Raw genomic sequence first — 13,768 nt, 5'->3', positions numbered from 1 at the left:
TTTTATTCAGAACTATTCAAGCTGATACAGACTTTCTTAACTTCCTTCCCCTTGCGGCATCACTGTTGGCACAGCTGTCACAAACAGAGCGTTAGCAACACGGCTACAACTAGCAGGCTGGCTACTGCACAAAGCAAAACAACAAAATGGCAAAAGTATATATCTTTATTTTGGTGTTCCTTCTTTAAGGTGGCTGAAATACGTCTTGCTTTCGGTCCAGTACAACGCTCTGCTTGCTGACGGTCATCTACTGCAGGTAACACACTGACCAGGGGATAAGTACCTCATACAACCCCACATCAGTAGACCCAAACTACCACTTCTAAGCTAACTCCTCTGACGCAAGAGCAGTCAGAAATGAACATTAAAGCCCCTATGAGGGAACATCTGCTCTCCCAAAGCAGTAATAAAAAGCAGCCTGTTTTTCAAGCAAGATATCCGTTTGAGAGGAAGGAGTCGAACGGGAGGGTTCCGATCCTGCCGTCGTTTTCCAAGAACAAGCAAGAATCCATGTCGACAGCGAAGAGGTGAGGATGTGTTCAACGCCGCACACTCACGCTGTGAGAGTAATCTGAACAATATTTTTTCCAGTGTCAAGGCAAATTGCTTCAGAGGCAGATCTTTAAATCTCAATTAGGGATTTGATGACATTTTGCTGAAGCAGTAACACATGAAGGTTTGCAGAAGTTCAGTCAGGAAGACTGAGCGGCTTCGTGATCACTCATGAGTGTGCAAGCCAAAGAAGTTAGAGACCTGCTGATTCACTTAGAGGACAGCATGATGTGATATACAGAGTAAAAGATAAAGTTTGGTTGGAAGTAGCTGCATTCTTGTCATGATCTATAAGAATGAAACCACTGGATATTTTTCCCGAAATGTTGGGAGACTTCCAGCAAAAAAGACCCCCAACAAAAAAAACCTTGGATATTTATTTAAACCTAACCAAGTAGTTTTAATGCCGAATCCGAACCGTACATCCTGAAATCAGACAGATTTTTTTTTTCTAATCTGGCCGTGGGACGAGAACATTTCAATCAGGAGAGACTCATAATTTTTTTGAGCGGACGTGAAAATTTATTGCCATGTGCACAAAGAGAATGAGAAAGTTTTTGGCGGTCGGACTCCATCGTGATGAAGTAATATTTGGGGAGGTGATGAAGAATAGGAAACCCTCCCCGATGGAGTCGAGACACTAGGGGAGGAGGATGAGATGATTCTTGGTGAGCTGAACCTAATCGCTGGAGGAGGATTGGAGCGGAGGCTGGATGCACGAATGACTGAAATGACAGCTGACAGCAGCCACATGATTGGCCGAGAGCGTTGGAGGCAGAATCTGGTTGGTTACATGGAGAGCGAGCACATGTCAGGTGAATGAATAGACTGCCTTCCTGACTGAATCCACGCTGAGCTACACACTGCGGCGTGACACTGTGTTGGACTGTGGCCGTTTCGCTTTCTCAGTTTCACTTCCATATTTTTCGATGACCTTCCCGAGCCAACGATTTGGTTGCTGTGAAAGTTCAGAACCTCTCTCTGCTGATGTCCGACTCGACCCTCCTCTGCCCCATTTACTCAAAATATCATGGATTAAGTTCTTTTTTGCTCAACCCAAAATCTCTCATAAAGTATAAAGCGTCTGTGTGTTTCTGAAAGTCTTCTTCTCGCGAGTTGAAGATTTTATTTGGGTACCAGAGATATTGAAATTGGCCCAACCTGAAGCTCTGGCACTCTGCGAGGAATGCATTCGTTCTAACTGAAGCAGTAAATTGAAAAATATTGTTATGTTCAACATTTCCAGTATTTCATTTCCTGACATTCGGAGCTCCGGACAAGAGGCCCTTTGTTGAAGTTGGAGCTGACTTGCGTTGGAAAACCTGCATGAAGAGAATGAACTGATTGGACTGATAAAGGCTCACTTAAACCAAGGCGGACTTTTGCATGTATGGCGCAAACGTATATTTTTGCAGTATCGCGTTCTCAAACCATTCAAACAAATATTATAAGACTAAACCTCACCTGCTCTTTGAAAAGGTCACACGGCTTCACATTTATATACATGAAAGCAGCGGGTAGTTTTATGTTGGATGCTTGATTCACTTTTACATTCAACAGGTCTCCCTCCAGGATTTTTCTGCCAGTGAAAGAGGGTTTATTAGGTGTAATCCAGATGAAAAACACGTTTGTAGAGCTCATAAAAGCAATGATTATAGGCTGATATGCACAGATCAGGTTATGTCTGCACCTGGAGGTTTGGAACGCATGCATGGACATCTGGGCTTTCTGTCAATTAGTGTGTAATGTCAAGGTTATTTTTTAAATAGTACATTTTGAGACACATTTCTCTCGCCTCCGTCCAGAAGTATGCGTGGTTAGATACCTCCAGACATAACGCACACAAACAGCCAAAGCAGTTTTAACGACTAACTCAGATTATTCTCCAGACGTGCTGCTGATTAAACTGGCGGATGATGTTTTGATCGAACATCTGATATGCAGATACATATCTTGACACTGGAAACTCAAGTTTTGAATTAACGATGAAGCCAGCAGCCAGAGATAAAACGGAGCACGAGGCCCGAGACCAAATTTAAACCATTAATGCCTGAGAGACTAATAAACCGTATAAAATGTTTTCAAGTTTTGAAATCCACGTGGTTGCCAGGTTCCAGTGCATTTTGGAAGCGAAAAATGCAGATAAAAGTTTACTAGCACTCTGAGAATATGGCCAGAGTGACAGTACAGGGTCACTCAGCGACCACAAATAAGCCCTTTTTTCACAGAGGGAAGTTCTGCAAGAGCAAGAAGTTTTGAGCTTTCTTCAGAAGGCTACAGATTTTCAAAAACAGCCATGTAAAACGAGGGTTTGGCACGATGATGTCACCACCACAATCCAAGCATGCCCATTGTTTGTTTTGTGTTCAAGCATGGCCGCTGCATGGATCTAATTACAGTTAAGTTTGCAGTGTAACTTTGTGGTTTTTGAGGGTTTTGGTGTTACGGTTTGACACCAAGAGGTGTTATTAGGTAGCTCAGGTGGTCGGCAGTGGTTGGAGTAGCTGGGGCTCACAATGGTGCAGAGGCTTTAGGGTGAGTGAGACTCGGAGAATCTACAGTTAGATTAAGGGCCGGTTCACATGGAGGAAAACAATCTTTTTTTCCTCCGTCTTCCTCGGCATCGTTTCAAGAATATTAGCGTCCAGACGTGATCCACTGAAAAGACTGAAAACGCTGTAGTTCATATTCAAGCCTAAAGGTGGCGCTTGAAATTCAACAAAAACGGTGAAGAAGAGACGGAGCATGCGCATAAAGCTTGCGTGCTGTAAACAAACAGACAGTAGACGGAGAAACCGAACACAACAAGAAGAAGATGAAAATGGCGAATGCAAGGAAACCAGAAGCGTTTGTGTGGACCGTTAATGAGGTCGAACTGCTGCAACGACTCACACTCGACTACAAGGCGAGTAAGTTGCAAGAAACACGAACACAGGCACGTAGTCCGCCATTGTTGTTGTTATTGTTATGAGACGTAGCGGGGTTCAGAGGTCGGAGGCTAGAGGTCGAGGGGTGAGGCGATGGCGTTATCGTTTAGGAAAGTATGTGGATTCTCTGTCTACATAAAAACGCAAGGGCTGCGTTTTCGGATTTTTCCACCCTGAGACCCGGTTTAAAAAAATGGCGTTTTCAGGATCCATGTGGACAATCAGCCAAAACAATGCAATACATGTGCGTTTCCACAAAAGAGCGTTTCCGTCTGGACGGCCTCTAAAGCAGGTGGCAGCGCAAAAAATGTTTTGGAAAACGGAGAAAAAAGCAAAGGTACAAGACTGTGCACATAATTATCATGAGAGTAAAGGAACTACTCCTCCCATAAACCATTGCGAATGTAACAGTGACGTCTCTGATTGGTGGAGCTCGCTATTACCATGGAAATGTTTACCAAACCTGCAAATTTCATGTTCCGGTGAACCCTTTCAAAAGTCTTCTCGTCATCACTAAAAAGACGCAGTAGGTCAGAAAGTGAAATCATGGCCGCTCTGTGGTAAACAATCGTAGAGTTCAGTGTTAGCAGTAACTAGCTAATATGAAATTTGCGCGTTCGGTAAACATTTCCATGGTGACAGCGAGCTCCACCAATCAGAGACGTCGCTGTTACACTATAGGATTGTGAGTAGTGTAGAACTTCTCCATGACATCGCGAATAAAACGTGTTTTCCTCAAAACAAGATTGATATCATACGGACTTGTGGCTTCTACAGGATCATAAACCATCGTTTCACAATCTTATAACTCGTGGTGAGTCTACTTTGGATGGTTACGACATTATGGTCAATAATCAAAATCAGGAGCAAACAGTTGCACCAGGATGAGTGGAAACAATCTGGCAGCGAGTCGAGAGTATTCGAGCTGGCGCTGATAATCCGACGAGCTGCAGGTGTGTGAGCGGGAGGAGCACACCAAACAAGACATGAAGCACCGAGAACTCTTAAAGTCCAAATCAAAACATCTGGATCGTTATATTTAAGATGTTCACTACAGATGGTCAGCATGTTTTCCTCAGAGTTTTAAATATCTGCATACGTCTGGACAGGGACACTTACCTCCAACATGAGAGGCTAGTTGAGGTGAATAGGCGCCATCTTTGCGTTCACAATCCAGCTGTTGAGTAGATGCACAGTGGATATGGTGGCTGGGGGTCGAAATAAAAGAAAGCTCCGATGTGAAATTGCTCTCACCGAGGTCTGTGGATTATCCTGACGAACAGGGTCACGTTTTTCAGATGCATTATTTTGGCACCTTGTTCGATTATATGCAAGAGAAGTCGGACATCTCAAAACTCGGCAACGCACATCAACACAATCTAGATGGCCAATTTGCAGTCAAGATAAGAGAAAAGTGAACACTTCCTTTCATCCACTGTACTGTTTTCAATGTGAAATATGTCTGGAGTTGACTTGAATCTGCCTTAATTCCCCTTTGGACTCAGAGAAGTGGATTTAAATCCTTTAAGCCTTCCTGATGACGCACGATCAGGTGACAAGCTGTTTCACATCACTGGTTTGTCAGTCCGTTGACTGTGACTAAGTCCCTGATAAAATCTGCCAGATTCCACAAATCAAGCAAAACAAATTGTCCCGGCTGGACTCTGATAACGATCATTCGCAAATGCAGCATGTTCAGAGACAGAGGTGTATGAGAAGTTACTCGCTGCACTTAACAGTCACCGTTTCAAGATGTACCGTCGCTGTTTCAAGATCTGTAGAGAGATACGTCCCTTTTCTACGATCCACCGTGTCAAAGTTGTCTCCGGTGCGTTAAAGTATGAATTTGTACAAACATTCTGAACTTTGTACCACGCAGCTGGTAGCAGTCAGACCGTGACTGTAACATCTTTGTCATATTTAGGTTATCTGATCTGAGCTGCCATGAAAAAAGTGGAATGGGTCGCCAAACTCGCTGTGAAGAACAGCAGGTGCAAACAGTTAAAGAGGCTGTGGCGGCTCCAGAGTTCAAAAGCATCAAAGAAAATAAAAAAATACTCAGGTAAGGCTGTATACAAATGGTTTCATAGTAAAAAAGAGTTGTAATATAGTCAGAGGGAGGATCCCCTTCAGTCAAAGGGCGACGGTAGCATGTATCTGTGCAGCTGATCGACTGTGAACCAGGCATATAATCACAGAGAAACTCCATTTATGTACCCTGAAACATCTGCCTGACATACAAGAAGGGATAAATAATCAAGACTTTGTCGTAGGAAACTCACAAAACATTTTCATTTTGTAAAAGGGAGTCTGTTATCATCAGTGTTTTCTTTACACAGCTCAGTTTATTTCACATCTAAATGTCTCTGAAATTGCTGTTTCTCTTTCTCTGATCCTCCCATGATTTGCTAATTAATAAGTCATTGGGAGATTGTTAACATTATTTGCTTTTCTAGCAGTGACACTTTATAATTTGGGTGTTTAAAAGCTGCAGACTCTTACCTTTACTGTACATTTCCTGTTCAAAGGAACAACCAAAGCTTGATTTATGCTTCTGCGTTGAATCTAAGCTGCCTACAGTGTCGCCTCTGAGTAGGTTACTCGCCCGATGTTGTACCCTACGCAGCGATGTAGACCGCAACGGCTGTGATTGGTCTGCTCGGTAGAATCGCCTGTTTCAGCTCTTCCTCTGGTGCTTAGTGGTGGTGCTAATTTCGGGGATTTTGACCTGTAGTTCCCCCAGTAAACACACCACCCTCTTCACCTGCTGCCCTTCGCGGGTCCAGATCTCAAGCCGCTTCTGACATGATGTCTGTGATGAAGTGATGCAGTTTGCTGGAGATCTTCAGCTCTGATGTTTATAATGTCCATGATCAATAACTCAACACCTGTGAAAAATGGTGGCGATGATATTAATCCTACATGCTACAAGGATTTTGATAAAAAGACATTTCTGAGGATTAATCACAATTACTTTAAGTTGACTGATGTCGGCAATATCAAGGAAAGAAGATTGAAAGTCTGCAGCATTTCAAACATTTTAAACCGCGGAGGCCAGCGGAAAAAAAGTTGCGTAACTCTGCTCTAGTTTTCATATTTGTGGGCACAGTTCATACACTGTGCTGTGTGATTTGTTGTCTGCACCCAAACATTTTGCATGATTTGTGATCTACTTCTTTCTTCAGGAAAAAAAAATGGAATCAAGCCTCAAACTAAAGATTGATTTAGGGGTGAAAAACACAAGAAATACAACTGTAGAAAAGCATGAAAAACTGCTCGCAAATCCAGTTGAAAGACATTCTTCCTCTGACAGACATTTTGTCCGAGTGTCAATGTTTCTCCAATAAAACCTCTTTAAAGTTTCTAAAAATATCTGTTTTTTAGATAATGCTGTTGAAACTTTTGCTTTTTTACATTTTTCACATTTTTTGTTTGAGAGCTGCCCCGTCTTTGTCCGACCTTAACCAAGATTTGACACTGGAAACACAGTCAGAAGAAAATTACCTCCAAGGCTGGAAACCATTAGAGATAATTGAGAAAATCTGTTGTTTTAAGTAAATTGCCCACTTACAGAGCAATTTCATCCCACCTTCACTGTCAACTACTGCGTCCAATTCTCTCCAAACTTCTGTTTGGTGAACTGGTGGCTTTGCTGTGATGGATGAAGCGTTGGACTTTGATATCAAGATATGCTTTAATCATATCTTGTCATATATTTTGGGTTTAAAGAGTAAGCTAGCGGCTAGAGATAAAAACGACCAGTAGGGTTTTAAAACCATTAATCACCACGGCTTTATTAAGCTACACAGTGTGTGCAGGTTATTAAAACCATGTGTTTCCCAGCTGGAAAGATAACATGCAGATAAAAGGTGGAAAATCTGGAAGAGAATTACTGAGTGGATCAGCTGTAAACGTGTACAGGTGATGAGGTCACGGGGTCGGATCCCGACTTGGATATGAAGCACTTTCTGAAAATTGGGCTACTACTCCAATGAAGTACCTTAAAGGGTGCCAAGGTTACAGCACCAAGCCGTAATTTCAAGGACTTTTCTTCGACATCATCAAAGGGGGGAACATCTGAAAAGCTCGGAGGGAGCAAATTTAGATGTCGAAACATCAAGAAGATCAAAAGCGTTGAGTGTTTACAGGCGCAGAGGCCGAGGGTCCAGGTTGACTTTTGAAAGCCATGCACATAAAAGATTTACAAGTACGAGAGGACAATTTTGAGGCAAACTCGAGGCAGCCACAGGTTTTTACTCTCAGAGTAGATGAAAGAGAAATGTTCCCATCAGAGAGAAGTCATATTCAATCATTTCTGCTGATGTCAGTATTCTTGCTGTTGTGAATGATCTCTAAAAACTGTACAAAGCCTGTTTCAGTCTGGATCCGCGCGTGTTGACAGCTGGGAGAATAAATAAATCAAGATCAAGACATTGGAAGATTGTTAACAGCCTTTACCTTTCTAGCAGTAACACTTTTTTATTTTGGATCTGCAGCTTTTATTCGCTGACAGACTCCAACCTTCACCGTACATTTACAGTTAATTTACCATTGTTGCGACCTGTAGTTCCCCCAGTAAACACACCACATTCTTCAACCGCTGCTCTTCTTGGGTTTCTTCCTCCGGAGTCGCTGTGCGTCTCTGTGTTATAAGTATTTTTGCAGTCATGATGACTCTTGTTCAAAATCTGTTTCAGTGTGGATCAGCTGGTGTCCTTGTTTTTTATTACAACTGGAGAAGGGGCCATTAAAGCGGCAGCTGATTATCGAGTCTCATTACCAGGTCGTCAGACGCTGATACGTGGCTCTAACGTAAGTATACGACTCAACATATATCTACAAAAGAGGTTTTACTGCCTAAAGAATCATACGTATTACATCTTTGACTTCAGTGTCTGCTTCACCGTGTACATGCTCTGAAAGCTTATGTTTCTACGTCACAATCATGCCAGTTGGGAAGACGATCATGGAGGGCTTGGATAAACCGATTACTCGCTTTTGTTGTTGCCAGTGTGCCGTCCTCTCTCGCGCTGCACGTCATATTTTTCCAGTCCTTTTTAGAAGTTAGTATAATCAGTTAAAACTGTATGTACTTCATGTTGCAGCTTTACGTTTGTTTAGGTCGAATTTTTCCATTTCTCTCTTGTTCTGTTTAGGTTTACACACAACAACCACTTGGTTAGGGTTAGGAAAACATCAGGGTTTGGTTTAAAAATACCTGTTTTGGTAGGGATGATTTACGGATGGAGTTGGTCTGACTTCCTGTTGGCAGCGTTGTCAGGTTGAGATAACACCCCCAGCTTCTGCTCCACCTCCTGATGTAAAAGGTGACTAGTGAGCATATAATGTTAACGTGAGATGTCAGGTTTGGTACAAAGCAAACCTTGGACATACCTGTGGCATCTGCCTTTGTTATATCCAGGTGACTAGCTCTGCATAACTCACTTCATCAGGTTCAAATCCTCAGATGAGGTTGACATCACTCGTTTCTGATGTCTCTTATCCAAATTTGGCTTTCTTTCCTTCATTGCTTTGTTTATTTGGTGTAAAATACAGATCTGTTTTATTCTTTTTAAGGATATTGGTGGATGTTTTGATGGGGTAAGGTCATTTTTCAGAAGTTGGACTGGACAGATTTTCAGTCACTTGCTTCTTTAAAGTCTGGAATAAATTTTTTCTACGCTGTGAGGCAGAAATAGTTCAGTTTCTACCATTTTTTTTTCCAAATTCGGCAGTAGAAACCTAAAAGCTACCACTCAGACAGAGATAGTGACTTTCAGACTGGCCTGTTTGTTAGCTCCGAAACCTTACTTATCATCCAACTTAGCTTAGATGAGATGTGACAGGAGATTTATCCTCCGGCCGAGGATTGCATGTTTTTAAGCTGATCTCAGTGAGCAGCTGAAGGTCTGTTCTGTCAGCACGTTGGTCAGATGAGATTGTTTAGATAATAACGAGACACAAGATCCTGTGTTTTCATCAGGAATCCGGCTGGAAACTCTGCTCTGAGGATCAGCGGCAACAGATCAGATCAAATACATGTTTATACTCGATTGTATGTTCTATGTTTAGTGTACTGTGAAGGAGGCATAAACGCTGATTGTGTAGCGTAACAAATAAATCATCTTAAATGTGAAGCGCAAAATGCATTCCTGTTGACTGTGAGGAAAATAAGTGAAGTTTCTCAAAGTTTCAAGCGTAAAAGTGCCAGAAAAAAAGAAGAGGAAAGATTAAGTGAAAGGGTTTGATCGATGAAAGACATTAAAAACAAAATATTTCCATTTATTTGAAAGATTTCAGACGACGGTCACAAGTTCCAAGCTTTTATTTTGGAGTATTTACATGTGTTGTAAAGGCCTCTGGCACCCTCTCAGTGCAGACAGAGGAGTCGGCATCATCGCCTTCATCGCACAGTAACGCACAAGTCGTTAAAAATAACAGCAAGGATTATTTAACATCGGCGTGTAGAAATCAGACGGGAACAATGGGGAAGGGGAAGGGAGGAGAAACGTAAGGAGAAGTGAGGAAAGAGGAAGAGGAAGAGGAAGAGAGGAGGCCTACATTTTCTTCTGAAGGTAAACAAGGAGGCAGAATCCTCAACCTGAGCTCCGTATGTGGGGGGAAAGTCAAAGATAAACATTGTTAACCAGATCCAGTCGTCATCCACGTCGCTGTTGATTCGTAGTATGTAGCTCACCTTCACATAAACTGACAGACCTGCTGCGAATGGCTGATTATCCATGGAGTATAACAAGTATATACAAGGATGAACAATGTGTAATAAAAGCTTATGTAATGGTGAACTTCATAACACGTAAAATGTGGCGAGTCGAATGGAAAAAAAAACAAAAAACAAGAACAAATCGGTGAGCGATTATTTTCTAATCGGATCCATTCTCCTCCTGCATCTCGTTTGCGTTAACTTCCATGCAACTATGTGCTGGCGTCCGCTAACTGCTGCTGGAACAGCTTTTAAAAGAGAAAAATCATTTGGTTTACTTTCTTTATTTTGATAGCATTGTTATAAATTAGTCTGACAGAGCTAGAGGGCAATATATCAACTATTGTAACAGGAGAGGGCACGTACAGGGAAAGGGAAAAAAAAGAAAAGGAAGAGGGGGGGAAAAAGGACGGGATGGGAGAGAGAGAGAGGTTGGAAAAAAAACAAAGGAGAGAGAGCAGAGAGAAGCGAGAGAGGAAATAGACAATAAAAGAACAGATTAAATAAAAGTGGAAGATGCAGGGATGAAAGGGGAACGTGGAGGAAAAAAAAGAAAGGACGAAGGAACAAAGAGAGTGAGGAAGAGGTCAGGGAGAGGAAGAAGAAAAATAAAGCGAGCGACAGCAATCAGCAGTAAATCAGATCTCCCTCCGTCCGTTTTGACCTTCTTTGACCGAACTGGCGGCGACATACTGAGGACTACGAAACCGTTAAACACCGACTTCACTCTCACAATTTCACCCGGCACATAAAATAAAAACATTTTTGTCTTAATCACCTTCTGACTCTTAAGTGTTTGAGATTTCTGTATTTTCTGTGCTGTTCTAACAGGATTTCAAGGTGTCAGGGCTGGAAAATAAAAAGGTGATGTCAGGTATTTACCAACAGTTGAACAATCTATATATTCAGACAGTTGTGGGATTGTTAGCTCGTGTTTGCAGGACACTGTCAGTAACAAAGTATTTAATGAATATGAAAAATACAGATTTGAAACCATCAAACTCTCAGAAGCTTTCGGCAGCAGCTGTTTTGAAAACTTTTACTAAAGACACACACAAAATAAAACACAACCCAATCGTGAGAATAAAATGTCGGCGATGTACAATTTTCTTTATTTCTTTAAGGTCAAAATTTTAATTTGCACGTTGTGGCGACGCTGTGCTCATGATCTGATGGGTTAAGGAATAAAAAACGCTGAAGGTTTGGAGAAGATCATGTGTTTAAAAATGCCTGTCGTGCTGAAAAATCTCCTGATGTCTTATTCAAAAATATAAATAATCTGTAACGCCACGACCGTCTTCTTCTCCTGACACGTGCTGTTGAAATGTCAGTATGGTGCGATGACACGTACAGATTGAGAACAGATGTGTGGTTTGCATAAAAATAAATAAATGCCAACATTTTATTCAGGCGACCGGGCCGGAAAAAATCACAACACATCAGTTTTTTTTATCGAGAAAGCTTTGTGAAATACGAGTCAGTGGACCTTAAATCATCATCAACGATAATCTACTTAATGACAAACAAACAAAAACACGTGCTCCAACTAAACACCAGCGGCTGCCTTGAATGACAGGAAACGTCAGGGAGGATTATTTTCTAATCGACTGAAACATTCAAAAACCAGCAGAAATAATCCTCCTGCGCGTTTTAAATGTTGCCAGTTCAGAGTCAAAGTCTGTGGCGGAGAGCAAATTTGATTTTACAACCTTTACATAACAAGAGCAATAATAATAATAACACCATTAACAATTAGGATAATAACTAACAGTGAATAAAACAACAGACTTGAGCTTCTCTGGAGGTCAAACAGGTTCACAGGATTCATTCCAGGTTTGTAATATTTGTACGAACGCTTTGTAATTCCAAGTATTTATTTTGGATTTTTATTATTGACGTGAACCCTCCGGAGGTCAGCTGGATTCATGCGCACTAAAGAGCCCCCATCTGTTATTTATTCACAACTCAAACGTGAGTAATAAATTGAGAAACAAACCAACCTTGTAAAGAAAAAAGCGGACTGGTATAAAAGTTTGGAAGATGAGAAACATTTGAAACATGTGTTGGTAATTGCTAATAAAACTTGTTTATATCTGTCTTATTTTCCACTTCGGGCTTCCAGGACGGAATGAAAGAGTTCGACATGTCTGCTGTGACTGCTTGTTTTATAACCGTGCTGCTGGTTAAATGATGATGTGATATTGTTAATAACCAGAGGTGACATCATCTGAACAACATGATGAGAACCGGTTTTTATAGTGTTGTTCTGTTTGGACCACGTTCTCCCGCTGAGCCGCCACTGTTGACGATGTTGTTGTGCTATTATCGGTAATTAATTGGGGGTCAGTTGAAGTAGTTCCTCTGTTATTAACACCACATGACATCGTTGTTATTTGGAAATATTCTGGAACAATGTAACACACAAATAAAATAAATTAAATTATATTAAGTGACATTTTGAAATCCAGCCCTGCTCGTTAATTGTTTTTGTTTTAACGCCATAAAAGCTTCAACAATCAGCGCCCAGCTGTGCCTCAGTATGTCGCCCCGGTCGGTCGAGGTGTTTAAAGTCCTGTAAAGCAGCAGATGACGACCCGTTTGGGCTTTTCCAGAAACGTGGCGGCGTCCATCTGCAGATCTCAGCGGTGTGTGTGTGTGTGTGTGTGTGTGTGTGAGAAATCCGTCACTTTTAGGATGCATTCTGACGGCGGCCTGCTGTTTAACTGTCTTCCTGTGGCTCCGACACAGCGCCGAGACTCCATTGCGTTGTGTTTTATTCTCCTGCGAGTGTGTGTGTGTGTGTGTGTGTGTGTGTGTAACTCATCAGTTGGTGATGTGTTCTGGCAGTAACCTGCTGTTTTAGTATCTTCCTGTGGCTCCGACAAAGGGTCAAGTTTGTCTCGCTGTGTGTTTTTAATGATGTGTGTGTGTGTGTGTGTGTGTGTGTCGCTCCCTGCTGTTTGACGGCCTTCCTGTGCTGTTATCCAGTTCTCTGTTGGTCTGTGGCGCTCTCTCTCTCTCTCTTTCTCTTTCCCTCTCTCTGTCTGTCTCTTCCTCTGCAGTCCACATCACCTAAAACACAGAGGACACATCGTAAATGACAGTGAAGATCAACTTTCTTTGAATTCAGTCACAAAACCTGCACAACTGTTTTGCTGTCGCCAGGATGAAATGTTTGCAGTTAACCAACCGAGTGTTTTCGATGAGACAAAACCCAGAGAAACGTACAAATCCAACATATATTCCGGTGATTGAGATGTTTAGCCTGGAGGTAAAGCAATATCCTTTTAAGACTTTGAACTGGCTGAGGTCAATTCAAAGTACTTTACATGACACTTAAAAATAAAAATAAAACCCTCTGTGGACCCTGTGTGTCTGCAGAAATTCATGGGAATCCACCCACTGGTCGTTCAGATATTTCAGTATTGGACCAATCAACACACTGCCAGAACAACATGTTTCCAGCACGGCTACAGAAAAACTAAAAACAATAAAAAATGATAAAGGGAAACATTAAAATCAAAACGGTTTTAAATGGTCAGCTCGACCTCGAGACGCTTCCTGATTT

The 13,768-nt window shown here is 41.8% G+C and overlaps 1 protein-coding gene across 4 annotated transcripts in view; it reads right to left on the bottom strand.

Annotated features, from left to right (window-relative positions):
- Positions 1-9,781: 9,781 nt before the first annotated feature.
- raly (RALY heterogeneous nuclear ribonucleoprotein) overlaps positions 9,782-13,768 on the bottom strand; it is a 139,441-nt gene continuing 135,454 nt past the window's right edge. For all 4 annotated transcript variants that reach the window (XM_030421226.1, XM_030421225.1, XM_030421223.1 and 1 more), the window contains exon 9: positions 9,782-13,272. The gene's annotated coding sequence lies outside the window, so the exon portion shown is untranslated. The remainder of the gene's footprint in view (positions 13,273-13,768) is intronic.

The sequence above is a fragment of the Sparus aurata genome, chromosome 6 (assembly GCF_900880675.1).
Source record: "Sparus aurata chromosome 6, fSpaAur1.1, whole genome shotgun sequence".
Taxonomy (NCBI): domain Eukaryota; kingdom Metazoa; phylum Chordata; class Actinopteri; order Spariformes; family Sparidae; genus Sparus; species Sparus aurata.
The sequence above is the reverse complement of the archived record's forward strand: the minus strand, read 5'-3'. Positions and strand labels throughout refer to the sequence as shown.